The 15,094-nt window shown below is 37.5% G+C and overlaps 1 protein-coding gene across 4 annotated transcripts in view; it reads right to left on the bottom strand.

The window, feature by feature from the left end:
• R3HCC1L (R3H domain and coiled-coil containing 1 like) overlaps positions 1 to 15,094 on the bottom strand; it is a 91,106-nt gene that overhangs the window by 59,827 nt on the left and 16,185 nt on the right. For all 4 annotated transcript variants that reach the window (XM_060034318.1, XM_069541521.1, XM_060034317.1 and 1 more), the window contains exon 2: positions 11,899 to 12,007. The gene's annotated coding sequence lies outside the window, so the exon portion shown is untranslated. The remainder of the gene's footprint in view (positions 1 to 11,898; positions 12,008 to 15,094) is intronic.

Here is a 15,094-nt window from a genome sequence, read left to right on the forward strand (position 1 = left end):
GCCATGGCTCACGGGCCCAGCCGCTCCGCGGCATGTGGGATCTTCCCGGACCGGGGCACGAACCCGTGTCCCCGGCACTGGCAGGTGGACTCCCAACCACTGCGCCACCAGGGAAGCCCACAAACAACAATTTGAACAATACTTCACCAAAGAAGATATAAAGATCAAAAAATGCTCAACATCATATATATCAGTAGGGAAATACAATTCCATTTATATGACTTCTGGAAAAGGCAAAACTTTAAGGACAGAAAATGTATCTGCAGTTGCCAGAAGCTCAGGTTCAAGTAAGGGGTTGACTACAAAGGGGCACAAGGGAATTTTTTGGATCGATGAACTGTTCTGTATATTAACTGTGTGGGAGTTATATGACTATGCTTTTGTCAAAATTCACAGAATGTACTCTAAGAAAAGTGAACTTCATATAAATTATATCTTAATTTTTTAAATGAAAAATAATCACATTCTCTAGAAATTCCTACCAAAACATAGCTGACCCCACTGACTCTTTAATTTTTGATTCTTGCCTTTAAAATATACCTATTTTATACAGTCAGTAAGCAGTGCAGCCTCAATGATGTTATATTAGCATGACTAAAGATCAATTTCGCTCAGGATTTCAGGCTACAGTCTTTTCTAATTTAATTGTGCAGTCATTACTTAAAACTTCCATTGTCTTCTCAACTTTGCATGAGTAAAAACTGTAAAACTTGGTCTCCTTTGACTGTCTATTATTTACTCCATATATAACCAAAACACAATTCTTTGCATTGCATTCAGGGAGCTATATAAATCTGGATATTCTGATTCTGAACAACCTTAGAAAAGAAGGGTGTATTCTAAGATACTCTGGCAATTCCAAATGACATTGGCACATGAATATATAATAATTTTTTCTAAAACACCTTTTTTCATAATTCCTGCTCAAAAACCTTAGTGATTCACTAGAGTCACTAAACTTAGCCGGCATTCAAGGCTCTCCATGATTTGGTGTCAATCTGCTGTTCCAGTCATATTTCTTCCACTCTCAGACACAAATCCTCCATTCTGTACCAAATGGCCTCATGATCTGTTCATTCCAAATTCTGAAATATCCTCCATGAATTATCTCAGCTTAAACACTCCTAGTTACTAGTCATTCAAAAGACTTACATCTTTATTTGAAGACACGCTGATTTCACCCTTCTGTGAATTCATGCACATTCATTACCTATGGTATTCATTTGTCATTATAAACAACCTTATATTCCTGTTTTACTTATGAATGTCATTCTCATACTCTATAATAGTTTCTTGAGGGCAGATACTGTTTCTCAAATGCTTCTTGTATCCTCAGGAACACAAAAGGTACTCAACAAATATTTAGAAAAAAAAATTAATGTGGAAGTTAATTTTAAATTAATTTTAAATCCCTTTAATTTCAGATTAATTTTAAATTAATTTAAAATACTTACACAACGTTCTGGAAAAGCTTACTTTATAGCTTGAGAGACTAAAGCTAGGGGCACTAGACTTTGCTCCCTGAGGTCTGCTGCTATATCACATTCATCTTCATATTTTCAGAGTTGAATACAATGTCTGACACATGGAAAACGCTCAGATATTTAAATATTTAACTAAATTTCACTTTCTAAGGCCACAAAGTAGGAAATGGAACCCTGGAGTTCTATCCCAATCCCCCCAAGATTATATTAGTGCCTTGAAATGTTCTCTAATTTCTCATATTCCTTCAGATTCTCCCTGAACAGACTACAAACATCAAAAAGACAAAACTGTGCTTTCTCCCCTCTTTAAAGCTCACAGAGCAATTACTACAGGACATGCACAGTAGGGCAGGCAATATTTCCATCAGATTTCTTAAAAGTAACAGAAAGGCAGCTTATATATATTTCTCTGCCCCATGAAAAAACATACCAGTTACTACTCTTCCTACTAGGAAGATTTATTTTTCATCATCTTTAGCACAAATTCTAGAATGCTATCTGCCAGCTCCCATGCCCCAATAAATATGCATCCACAAGCAATTATGGAGATAGATAGCTTATGGGGAGGGGGCACTCTTTGGTCAGGTCCCAATGCTGTCCCGTGGTTAGGTGGAAGGGTAAGTGGGGGGGGGGTGGCCCTGTGATAAATTACTGCCCACTCTGCTTAGGGGTATTTATCACAGCCCGCTGTCAGGTAAATCACTGGAAAAACACCTCTTCGGTAATTAATGTGAAGTGACGGATGGACAGCCCCTGGGCCCATTAATCAGGAACATCAGCAGCCTACTGAGATTATGAATGTCAGGATGCATAAACTGCCGGTGGATCAATAGGCCCAGGAACTCATCCAAGGCTCTCATTTCCGAGGCATCTCCGGTACATTAGGCTCCCTCGACCCCTCCCCCAATCTAAAATGAAAAGCAAGCCTTCAGAACAAAGGGCAAGAGCTGAGGTCTAAAGTGACCACTGCAAGAAAACAGTCAAGGAACGTGGCCATGGCTAGGGAAGTCACCAGGATAGGTAACATGAGCACAGAGCTATACTGACCAAGAGGCTCTCAGAAATCTCAGTGCACTGGAAAAGCAGGAAGATAACAGTTAACATTCAATACTCAGAGTCTGATTATCTATTTTAGGGGTAATCCAGGTTCTTGCTTCTAATCTTTTACCCTTTTTCCTGTCCACATTTTCCTTTCTTTCATATTGGCACCACTAATACAGAGTAGAGAGAAATAAGCAATTTCTGCTCTCTAACAACCTAGGTAAAAATTTCAATTTTAGAGGAAAAAGAATCTGTATAAAATAAAATCATTGAATTATCCCTGAATTTAATTTAGCCTCATCCTTCATTACCATGACGAACTGAGAATTGCCAGCAGAAGTACCCAAAGTGTTTACAATTGAGAAAAAGGTGATCTTCCTGATTCATTAGCATTTACAAAGCCGCCTGCCAATATACGACATGGGTTAAAGGCTAAACTGTGTGGTAGGATTCCAGAGAATTAAATCAGCTCTTAATTCTATTTCTTCTCCAAGTCAAACAAAACATTCTCCATCAAAAGAGTCTGCTCAACTTGTAAAACAGAATGGACCTGAAAGAGAATTACTGTTTGCTCGTCACCCAAAGTTTAGTCAAATTTGTATGGGAGATTCGGCTGTGCTCAGCCTCGTACTGAACACACTCTAGGCTGGCAGTGGCGGGAATGTGACTGCACTTGCTGTCACATCCCGCCAGACCCCAGCGCGGTGCTCTGTGGTCAGACTAAGGCCAGGGCTGCAAGCGTTGGTTAGAAAGTGTCTCAGAGTTACGGCTGCCTGTTCCGCTAAATCTCATTTCATCCTACTGATGGATGGATGGACAGATGGCTGCTTGGTGAAAGCAGCATTATCAGGCAGCTTCTACGAAGCCTCTGAATGATGGATAGCCCTCTTTCTACTTTCTCCAAACCACCATCGATCCAAGCCATATTTCAACGGTCAGAAGCCCAGGAATATTAAGACACGCAATAAGGTTAAGTTACTTACAGTGTAAACCTTTAGAACAGAAATTCTAACACCTCTGCTTTGCTGTCAGGAACTAGGCTGAAAATGTTACAGTCCATTCTTTCTAGCTGCTAACCCAATGAATTCCAACAGCTCAAAGCCCAACAGCTGGGCTCCATTCCTAGGAGCACTTGAAAAGCTAACTTGCCTGCCAAATTTTTTACTAGCCAGTTCTGTGAAATGAATTCTGCAGTTGTAGTGAACAGATCTGTGACTATGCATATCCACTGGCGTGTGAAGCTATTAGAAGCATACAAACCATGCAGAGTTTGTCAATGATATGTAATCGCTAGCCTCAAACGTGTGGTGCCCTGGATATACCAAGTTGGCATGACTACCAACATCAAGGAGGGTGATTAAAACCAGGATAGATTAAAATTTTGTCTTCTGCACATAATCCTAAAATGCTGTTTCTATCTAGCTCGCCTGGCTGGCTTCTACTCTCTTGTGTACATATCAAATCATAAGTACTAATCCTTGCCTGTTTTCACAAGCACACTTTTACATCCACTTGTCTGTCACCTTCTAGACACTTATCTCAGCTTGTTTATTTGGACTACATGCCCTCTTTGTTCCTTCCATGTTATCCTGTGCCCTCAGACTCATACAACTGGACTCTATATCAAAGTTACTTCCATTCATGTGGTTAAAGAAATGGACTCTGAATCCAGCTTTGTGATATAGATTCCTAGACCCCACATGCCCTCTCTTTCTAAGCTCACTCATCCCCAGATGACTTCTCTAAATGCTTCACTATCAACTATACCCCATATCAGCTTGGCTTGGCTCCTGGTCCTGCCCTTCTTGACTGACTCACTGCCACTCTGAGCCAATGTTCAGAGAATTTGTTTGTATTTGTTTTGGGGGTTAGAAAAATGTCTCAGTGGAGTGGCAATTGTCGTTCTTCTTGCCATAATGGTAGTTTAGTTTAATACTTTAATATTTGTGCCTTAACAACACCTATAGTTCTATTCCTAGCAAAAAGAAAAAGAAAAAAATCATGTGCTATTTTTATAAGATATTGCTTAATTATAATGTCTTATCAAGAATAGCAGTGTTGGGTGGGAGGGAGGGAGACACAAGAGGGAAGAGATATGGGAACATATGTATATGTATAACTGATTCACTTTGTTATAAAGCAGAAACTAACACACCATTGTAAAGCAATTATACCCCAATAAAGATGTTAAAAAAAAAAAAGAATAGCAGTGTCCTTCACATAAACATTAAAGAATTTTTACAGAATCTTAAATTACATTATTGAAAAAGATTGTATAGGTCAGAATTCAAATAAAGAAATTGAGGATCTGAGCTTGTAATGTGCATGGTTAGATAGATACTAAGTAGCAAAGCAAAACTGGAACCCAGATTTCAATTAAAAGTATTGTGCTTACTTTATTATATTTCTCAGACATCCCACTTTCATCCTTGGGATTTCAGAGGGAGTGAGGGTAATAAGGACTGAATGTCACTTGTATGTGTGCCTGTGTGTTTGTGGGGAGGAAGGTGTCTACAAGTAATTTAAATTTAGCCACTCATACTATTGTGCTTCCCATCAAAGTTGCCAATGGGTCATCTGAGACTCACTCTCTACCTTAGAGAACAAAATTAGATGAATCCCTGACAACTAGAAACGGCTACCTTTCTCTTCTCCCTTCTTTACCTAGAAGGTTGAAAAGAAAAAAAGCAGAAAGATGTCAAATTCAAGTAGAATCGTAACAGCAAGAAGCTCCACAACTTAAATTAAATGGATAGAGGAGCAATGTGTCCTCTTAATTTCCAAGGTTGTCACATACTGGTCAAATACAGAGCACAAGCTGACTGATTGGACTTCACCCTCTGTTGGTGAAAATGTGTCACTGCTGCATTTCCTGATTGTCAAGCTACTCCATACAGATCTTTATACCTTACAGCTAGCTGAAAAAGACCTTGGAAAATCATGTCCTATAACCTCCTCATTTTAAAGATGAGGAAACTGTTTGAGGAATTTACTTAAGACTTGTAGCTGTTTGAGTGGTAAGTGAGACCAGAACCCAGATCTCCCATCAACTAAACTAAGTAGTTTTATCACCATCATAGCTGCCTTAACCGGTTTTCCACCTAGTATATATACTCAGGATATACTAGCTGAGCAAAGTTTAATCAGGAAGTCAATTGTGCTGCAAAAATAATCACATAATACACATCAAAATACAAAAAAAATAAACACATAATACACATCAAAACCAAATATATTATTCACACTAAGGCACATCTTCATTAGTAAATGATCAGGATGACTTTTCCCTCCCATTCCCACAAAAATGTCCTCGAACATTGGACAAGAACTCTACTACAACTATTCTTAGGACCAGACAAAACATTTCTCCTAGGAATTCAAAAAAAGGCAACTCCTCAGAAAAAATAACTGGTGCTAGGTGAATAATAAGGAATGACAATTCCTTAAACTCTTACTTTATTTCTATATACTCCCTAAGTTCATAGAAAAGCTGTTTTATTTGCATTAACCAAATACACTTTAGAATAATCAATTTTTTTACAAGGCTATCTCAAGCCAACACAAAGATCCTTTCCTTTCACTAAAAAGTCTTTTTATAGAGTTTCTATTTGGTTAAGAAAGATCTATTAAGCAATAGATTAAGCAAGAGAACAGTGACATATTTTTCAAAATCTGCTGCTGTGAATCACATCTAATTACGTTTTCTGTTCCATTAAGGTGTAGGCTCTACAAGCAAAAGTGAAGTAGTGGCAAAGTAGTACCAACAGTAGTAGCAGAGGAAGAGAAAGAAAAATTAAACAGCTACCTACCATTCAATGAGGACTTAGATATGACAGGGACCGTGCTACATATTTCATATATCTAATTTCTCATTTGATTCCAACTATAATACTATGAGGTAAATATTATTACCTCAATTTTACAAATGAGAAATCTGAAGCTTAAATAACTCAAGATCACATAGCTTCTAAGTGATCTTCTAACTCAAGATCACATAAGCTTCATAGTTGGTTAGGATTTCAAAGTCCCTGCTTTTAACTACTACACTAGACTGCCTGATATTCAGCAAGATGATCTCTTACAATCATCTATTAATTTCATAAATATCAACAATTTGCTTAGAATCTGTATAAATGCATAGCAACCAAAGAGAGCTCAAAGACTGCTGCAGTAAAACAGGAAAATCAACTAGGATAAGAATGAAAGATTAATGCTTTCATGGCATGACTACTCCCAATAACCTTCCAGACTTAAAAGTGCTGACAATAATAATCTACTACTAAGTCTGAAACTTCCTCATTCACCTTGCCTCATCCTCAAAGCCATATGGTGAAGAACCTCACCAGGTGTCAGGAGAGGAATTCCCTCTCTTCTATTCCCCGTAAGAATAATCTCTATACTTCTTCCTGCCAACTCCCCTGACCATTTGAAAACGTTACCCTTCTCTACATTCTTCCCTTTCTCCAGAGGCACATGGGAACATGGGAACAATGACCAGTGAAACTGATGACACAGTTCCTAGACTGCAGAAGCCTTCAAAGCAGAATATAGAGTGCACTTTCAAATCTGAATCTAAAAAGAAAAGAAACTTGTACATAAAATACCTGCTGCAGAAGGTATTTTCAGATGTCATCTTAAACAGAATATAACAGTTACAGTATTTTAATATTAGTCTGCTTCAGACATTTACAGCCTTCGCCTCTGTGCATGCAGTTGAACAAAGAATATAGCTTGCATAACTGGAAGAAACATTTCACAAAAAATCTGAGTATCAAGACAATGAAAGATGATTGTCTGGATAGATGATTCCAACGGGATCTTGAGGGCCCCAAAATATGTAAACAAACTATGGCATGAAAAGGTTTTTCTTACAACATAACACAATTCACGCTCCCAACTTATTTTACACTCCACTGGCCACAGTCGCCATGCATTGGCACCAACTGATTTCATGCTTTACAGGCTGGGAAACAGTCCGCAACTTAGTCTCTTTCACACTCCACTGATGTGGTAACCCCATGGTTCACCAACTTAACTGTTCCAAATTTAATGTTTGCACCTACTGTTGGCCACCTCAAAAGGTAGTCAGATCAAAGCTTTAATATAACTGAACAACAGCAATATAATATGTAACAGAAATGTACAGAGAAAAGTCTGCTACCTGCTCTGTATATATACCTGGTGGTAGGGAGGAGAGAGGAAAACTCCCTCCTAAAATTTCTTTCCCTCACTATACATCTGGAGGTTGGTCTGTCCTTCTAGACTTATTTGAAATTAGTTCCGCTCCTGGGTCTATCCTGGGTTGCATTGATATCCTATACTTGACAATAAAAGAGTTGAAATGAATAAGGCTTTCAGGGCTGTGCCTCAAACCTGACATACATTAAGCTTGATTTTTTTTCCCCTTTAGGATTCACAAACTAAAGCTAATAAACCATTAAGTAAATTTTGAAAGTAGAGACTACTAGGTTTAATCTGTGCTAAGTGTCTTATATATGTTATCTCATTTGACCCCAAGTACATACTAAGAGGTAGCTATTATTTTCTCAATTTTACAGATGAGAAATCTGAAACTTACTTAAGATCACACAGCTTCCAAGTGTTGGTTAGGATTTCGAAGTCCCTGCACTTAACTACTACAGTAGACTAGAATACATGCCTTCTAAAAAATGGGGTAAAACAAAGCATAGCACAGTTTTAAAAAACAGAAATACCAAAGTGCAATAATAACAAAAGAGAATAATTGTAAAGGAGATGGAGTACTTATGTTAGAGATATAGTTACAACAACTCTATGTCTCCTTCCTCTTTGTAGCTACAGTACCAAGTGTGAAAGCCAAATGTGGCTAAGAAACTGAGACACCAAAAGAAGCAAGCTTCATTTTAAAGCAGGCAAAGAAAACATCAGATAATTAATAAAAGCTTCTCTTATACGCAGATTGAAAGTTTACTAATTAGAGTTTCAAGAATAACAAACAATTATCTTAGAATACAGTGATATCTTCAGAGAACTGCCCCTTTAAGGATCAGGAAGACTGTACAGAGTGCTACAAAAGGTTTTCAAAGTAGAATAATCTACTGAACAAACATGGCTCAGGTACTAAATCCTATTCTAATCTATTATTTTTATGATACAAAAAGCAAGATAAATGTTAAAGGTTGGTAAAAGCTAACAATAGGTGATGGTATTTTCTTGCAGCAAACAAATATTTATTAAGTGCACATATTGTACTGAGACCTATGCTGGGACAGTGGAAACTGTAAAGTTGGACCACAGGTAAGAACATGGTTTGAACCACATGAATAATGTAGCCTCCTCTTTAAGTTATCTCTACTTAATTGGGAAGATAAGAAATTTTAGAAAAACAAAAAAAGTTGTTTTACGGTAGTATATAATTGCCAAACAAAGAGAAAAGTTGTAAATGATAAAAAGAGAGCTATCACTTAGGGCCTGGAATAGCTGAAGAAGATGTCATAAGGTAGGAGGAACTGGAAGCTGGTATGTAGACTGAGAATTGAAGGGAGATATTCCAAGTAAAAGGAATAGCCTGAACAATTTGAAGACGCAGTAAGCAAAAAGCATTATTTTGGGACTTCCCTGGTAACACAGTGGTTAAGAATCCACCTGCCAATGCAGGGCACACGGGTTTGAGCCCTGGTCTGGGAAGATCCCACATGCCGCCGAGCAACTAAGCCTGTGTGCCACAACTACTGAGCCTGCGTGCCACAACTACTGAAGCCCACGCACCTAGAGCCCGTGCTCCACAACAAGAGAAGCCACTGCAATGAGAAGTCTGCACACCGCAACAAAGAGTAGCCCCCGCTCGCGGCAACTAGAGAAAGCCTACATGCAGCAATGAAGACCCAACGCAGCCAAACATAAATAAATTAAAAAAATAAATTTTTTAAAAAAAAGCATTATTTTGGAGACAGCTATAGAAACTACTAGAGCCAAGGTTCAATATAGGAAAGTGTGGAACATTCTGCCAGAAAGATTGTTTTCAGCCTGGAGGGCCTTCAACACTAGGTTTAGACATTCAGTACCCCAAGCAATGGAGACTCAAGTCTAGACCATACAGACAATTCCTGAGAAGTGATACTATTACTGTGTCTCTAGTTCTCCATACCTTCCCTTACACCATCTGCCCATTCATTTACCCTGTCATCTTTTTTAATAGGTACCATCAGGTAAATGTGATGAGACAGCACACAATGTTAACACTGACATTTCTCTTATGCTTGCTTAACCCGATGGTATCAATGAGCAAGTGTAACATTTAACCAAAACCCAGAAACAGGATGAACAGGAGGGATGGGCTCCAAAACAATGTGCCCCAAGTCTAATCCCATACTCAGTAACAAACATTACATCTAGGGGAGCAATCAAATACACTTATTTTGTATAGCCATTCTCAGAACCAGAGAAAGAACTGAACCAAAGCCTGCCCCACATTATATTCTACTCCACAATCCAAATAATACCCAGAAACTCATGCCTTGATACCTGATGAAGACTCCTATAGTTGGCCAAGTGTTTCTGAAACAAATAGCTGGTGATATATGTATATGTGTATAAAATCTAATAAACAAATAAGTAACAGGATATACATTTGTCTGAGATAAAAGCCCAGTCATTCTGGATCTAGATATGGTAACTGGCCTTACTACCATTGTAACAGTTCCTAGAAAAGATAAGACCCATCCCCATTACACTGACTTTTATAGTTTCATTTTCCAGCATGAAGTGATATTTCTAGTCTCTTCAAAACTTTTCAATCCATCCAATCCCTACTCTCATCAACAGAACATCTAACCTTACAGTTTTGAAGACAGAATGAAACAATAACAGCTTGAAAGGAAAAGTAAAACACACTACTTCTACCCCACCAAAACCAACTCCAGCTGTTCGTTTCACAATTGTATCAGCAGAGCTAACAAGGAGAATAGCTACCATTCTAATTGCCCACAGAACCTGAGATGCTCTGCTCTTCTCTCATTTCTCCCCCTTCCCATCTCCTCTGTAACTTGCACACGACCACCTCACTCTGCTGTCCATCCTCCCCAACTGCTGCCCAACAATTCACAGGCTGCCACAGATTGTCAGCACTGTGTTTGGGGACTTGAGAATTACCCCTGTGGGACAGCGCAGTGTGTTAGGACAGCATTTGCCCGGACACAATGTCGCTCTTTATAGCCAGTTGCAAATTAGTTTCTTCTTAAAAAAAAATAATACTCTCAATAAGACAGGTACAAGGAGATTTTAAATAACCAAGATTAAAACTCACTTGGTTTGCTCTGAGATCTGGGCCGTTTCAGAGTCAGGTACGATAAAATCCCATGCCTCTACTCACACGAGCCATGCACATCATCTAGGAACATCTGAAGTCAGCTTTCCAATGCTAACAGAAGCAAAGAGGCTACCAAAAAACATATCAAAGGAGAATCTTCCTTCCCCTTTTTTCTGTGCCTATGGCTCCTCATCCTTAAATTTTATCTGACAGTACTTTGTTTTAAGCTCAGCTCTCAATATTAACATTAAAAGGAAATTCTGGAAATCACCAGTGTCGTTTCACTATAGTTTCCATCCAATTCTTTGCCATGTGCTTCAGCAGCACACAAGTACAGTCATCTTCTGACAGTTGCTGTGCCTGACCCTCTGAAAAATCCTTCATCCTATATATCAGCTTCCCGGTTGCCACTGGCTACACATGAGAGTCAGAAGCTGGAACAAACTGAAAAGATCATCAGAGGATGTGGGGAAGAAAAACCTCTCGCAAAACAGCAGGTCATATCAACTTAAGTCTTCTTAGATAAAAGGAATTAATTAAAAATAAACACCTATAGAGTAATATTTTAAAAATTAAAATCAGTTTTACTAGTTATCTAATTAGTTTTCATTTCTAAGTTCTTTGATAGCATTACTCATTCTGCTTTATTATGCTGTACTGAGGATTTAATTGCCCATCTAGTCTTCCCGAATCAGTTCATCAAACCTCTACAATAAAACTGCATCTTTGCTGCTCCCTAACTGAACTACAGGGAAGCTAGAGCTGGACAGGAAGGATGTTAATTCTCAGTTCTTACAGTAGAAAGAGACTGAAAAGAGCAAAGATAGTAATTCAACTTTGAGAAATAATTCCAATATTTAACCAGCCCCTGTTCTCTCTACAACAAAACCAAAATTTAAGAAAGACAGTAAATAGAAGCAAGAAAATCTTCAAAAGACCCTGAACGCCTTTCAGGATATTGCCACTTTCAAACTTGTTTTACATGAGAGTTACAAAATAAAATGACACTTAAAAAACAAAATATAAGCAAACAGAGTAAATAAACAATATTTCTAAAATATACATAAGTATAGTTAACTGACTTACCAAATAAGTGACATTTATTTTTTGAATAATAAAACTCTAGAACGTGCAGATAGACCGTGTCTGAGGCAAATGGTACAAAAAGTTCCCTTCTGACAGATAGCAGCCTCACCTGGAAAATAACAGTAATAAAAATTATTTTTATAAAAATATGTAGTTATCACTTCTTTGACACCTGTCTGTGCATTTAACTTTCATGATCTCATTTCATGAATACTAACAGTTTAACACAATGATTTACCATAGAAAGTGCATTGAAAATAAACACACACTTTTTAGAAGCTCAACAACAAAACAGAATAAGGAAATGTCATCTTCTCTCATTCTCAGTCCTCTGAGAACTAGTCTGAGGGGGACAAAACATCTAACTGCCATCAAAAAAAAGAGAGAGAGAGATAAGAAAATAATACAAATGATCAAAACACAAAAAGATGTTCAACTTCTAGTCATTACTATAGTTCTAACTTTTAGGATGGCACATGGTGGATGTTCAATAAGAATATGCTGAGTGGGGCTTCCCTGGTGGCGCAGTGGTTGAGAGTCCGCCTGCCGATGCAGGGGACACGGGTTCGTGCCCTGGTCCAGGAAGATCCCACATGCCGTGGAGCGGCTGGGCCCGTGAGCCGTGGCCGCTGAGCCTGCGCGTCCGGAGCCTGTGCTCCGCAACAGGAGAGGTCACAACAGTGAGAGGCACACATACCGCAAAAAAAACAAAACAAAACAAAAAAAACAAACAATATTTTGAGTGGATGGCTGGATGGATGAATAAAAAATAAAACTTATCAGTTAGCAAAGAAAAAATAAATCACATCAGTTAGCAAAGAAATCCAAAATAAATATATTATTTTACCCATCAAACTGGTAAAGATGAAAAAAAGAGCAATAAGGTCCTGTTTTGGTAAGTACAGACTAAACAGGACTCCACACTGTTCATGGAGGTACACATTTTATTAATGTAGAAAGCATTTTAACAATATTTCAAAATCTTTTATATATCAAAGGACCTTTGGACCAGGCAATTCTCCTTCAAAGAATGTGTCATAAGGAAATAACTGGATTTCTACAGGATACTTATTCCACAACTATTTATAATAGTGAAAAATTATAAATAACTTTAATGTCCATCTATATGGGCCAGGTTAAATTATGGTACATTTATACTATGGAAAACAATACAGACATTAAAAAGAATAATGTGGGGCTTCCCTGGTGGCGCAATGGTTAAGAATCCGCCTGCCAATGCAGGAGACACGGATTCAAGCCCTGGTCCGGGAAGATCTCACATGCCGCTGAACAACTAAGCCCGTGTGCCACAACTATTGAAACCCGTGCGCCTAGAGCCTGTGCTCCCAACAAGAGAAGCCACCACAATGAGAAGCCTGCACACCACAACGAAGAGTAGCCCCCACTCGCTGCAACCAGAGAAAAGCCCGCGTGCAGCAACAAAGACCCAACACAGCCAAAAATAAAATAAGTAAAATAAATTTATTTAAAATAAAAGAATAATGTAGTTCTACAAATATTGGCATAAAAATCTACAAACCATATTAATAAGTTTTTAAGAAATGGAGAATTTGACAAGAAGTGTTCAAAAACAATATAAAGAAAACTTTAAAACATTCCTGAAAGACAAAAAGTAGATTTGAACAAATGGAAAGATATTCCTCATTCTTGGATGGAAAACTCAACATCATAAAGATGTCAGTTCTTCCTAAATTAATTTATAAATGTAATGTAATCCCAATAAAAATCTCAATATGAGCAAGCTTTTTTACAGAGACAGACAGCTGATACTAAAATTCAACAGAAAAATAAACTTGTAAGAATAGCCAATAAAACATAAAAAATTTTAAAGCTGGCCCTTGATATACTATCAAGCCTCTATAATTAAAAGTGTGATAATGATGCAGGAATAAACAAACTGGTATAAAAGAACAGAAGTCCAGAAATAAACTCAATGGAAACTTAATATAGGATAAAGGTGGCATTTCAAGATATTGGGCAAGATTGTACTTTTTAAAGAAAATATGTTGAAACAAGTAATTAGCATCTAGAAAAAGATTAGTAACTCATACATTATGCATTAGAATAATTCCAAATGAATCAGGGATCCAAATGTAACAACTAAAACCATACAAGTACTAGAAGAAAACGTGTGTGAATTCCTCTTTACCCTGGGTAAAGGGAAAGGTTTTCTAATTATAACCCAAAATTCAGATGCAACAAAAGACTGAAAAATTGGACCACATAAAAGCTCAAACACATGCACAGATGCACAGACACACAGACACAGACACACACACACAGTAAAAGACAACTGACAAACTGGGAGAAAAATATGTGCAACATATATCACTATAAACAGCTAATATACCTAATATATATATATTTATTTATATATATATATTTTTTTAAAGACACTTAAAAATTGAGGGAGAAAACATCAAAAACCTGATAGAAAAATGAATTTAAAAATACAAGACAATTCACACAAAAAGATATTAAAATGGCCTTTATATATTCTATGAAAAGATCATTAACTACTACTAAGTGAATATTAAAACTGTATCGAGATACTATCTCGAACTATAAACAGGTTAGCAAAAATTTAAAAGCATACCAACATACTCTGACGATGAGGCTGTGGGAAAACTCATGCACTGCTGGTGGGAATTCAAATTCGTACAACCCCTACAGAAAGGGATTTAGCAATACTTAAGAAAACTATATTTGCTTTTAAACTTTTGACCCAACTCTCCTATTTTAGGGATTTACCCAAACATACATTTCCAATGTACAAAAATATATATAAACAAGGTTAGTACTGCAGCAATGTTTATAAATTCAAAATACTGGAAATGGCCACAGAGAATGGTTAACATCCTCACAATAGAGTACTATGCAACCCTAAGAGGGAGGAAAAGACAAAGGGAGGGAGGGAGGGAGGGCAAGCTCTACAAATTGATATGGAATGGATACCAAAATGTATTTAAGTGAAATGTTAAATTAAAAAAGCAAAGTACAAAAGACTATCCATAGTATGCTAAATTTTGTGTAAAAAGTTAAGAAATAAGAAAATAAACGTGTATCTCCTCATTCCTGGGGGAAAAACACACAAGAAGGATAATTCAGAGAAAGATAAGATTGGTTACCTATAGAGGATGGGTGGAAACAGGGTGAAAAGGAAGAAGAAATGGGT

Source organism: Delphinus delphis, chromosome 16 (genome assembly GCF_949987515.2).
Source record: "Delphinus delphis chromosome 16, mDelDel1.2, whole genome shotgun sequence".
Taxonomy (NCBI): domain Eukaryota; kingdom Metazoa; phylum Chordata; class Mammalia; order Artiodactyla; family Delphinidae; genus Delphinus; species Delphinus delphis.